This window comes from Otolemur garnettii, unplaced genomic scaffold (assembly GCF_000181295.1).
Source record: "Otolemur garnettii isolate 467f Iridium unplaced genomic scaffold, OtoGar3 scaffold00251, whole genome shotgun sequence".
Taxonomy (NCBI): Eukaryota; Metazoa; Chordata; class Mammalia; order Primates; family Galagidae; genus Otolemur; species Otolemur garnettii.
Window position 1 is genome coordinate 131,915 of NW_003852646.1, and position 680 is coordinate 132,594.

Genomic DNA, 680 nt, shown 5'->3' on the forward strand with positions numbered 1-680 from the left:
CCACCTCCCCTCCACCCATGCCAGCTGGATCCTGGGGTTGCCCAAGAAGGGGTGGGGGCCCAGCTCCTGGCAGCAGGGGAAGATACCTGCCTGAGGTGAATGGGCCCATGGAGCCTTGAAGCAGCACCAAGGGCTCAGCCTTCACTGGATCTCCCTTCCCACCCAGGGCTACTCCTTAGGAAGGGCCCATCAAAGAGTCTGCCTTCACATGAAGATAGTTTGTCTCATCTGTCCTGTCTTAAAATTACACAGGTTTGATGATATTTGGGTATTGGATGAGATGACAACTGATCGAAATGGGAAGAGAATGTTGTTAACTGAGGAAACAAAATGAGTGTCAAAATTGGCCAGGTGCAGTGGCTCATGCCTGTAATCATTTTTTGTTGTTGTTGCAGTTTTTGGCCGGGTCTGGGCTCCGAACACACTATCCTTGGCATATGGGGCCAGTGCCCTACTCCTTGAACCACAGGCACTGCCCTCACACCTATAATCTTAGTACTCCGGGAGGCTGAGGCAGATGGATTGCTTGAGTTCAGGAGGTGGAGACCGGCCTGAGCAAAAGAGTGAGACTCCTGTCTCTACTAAAAATAGAAAAAGTCCCCAGGCATGGCGGCCAGTGCCTATAATCCCAGCTACTTGAGAGGCTGAGGCGAGAGGATTTCTTTTTTTTTTTTTTTTTT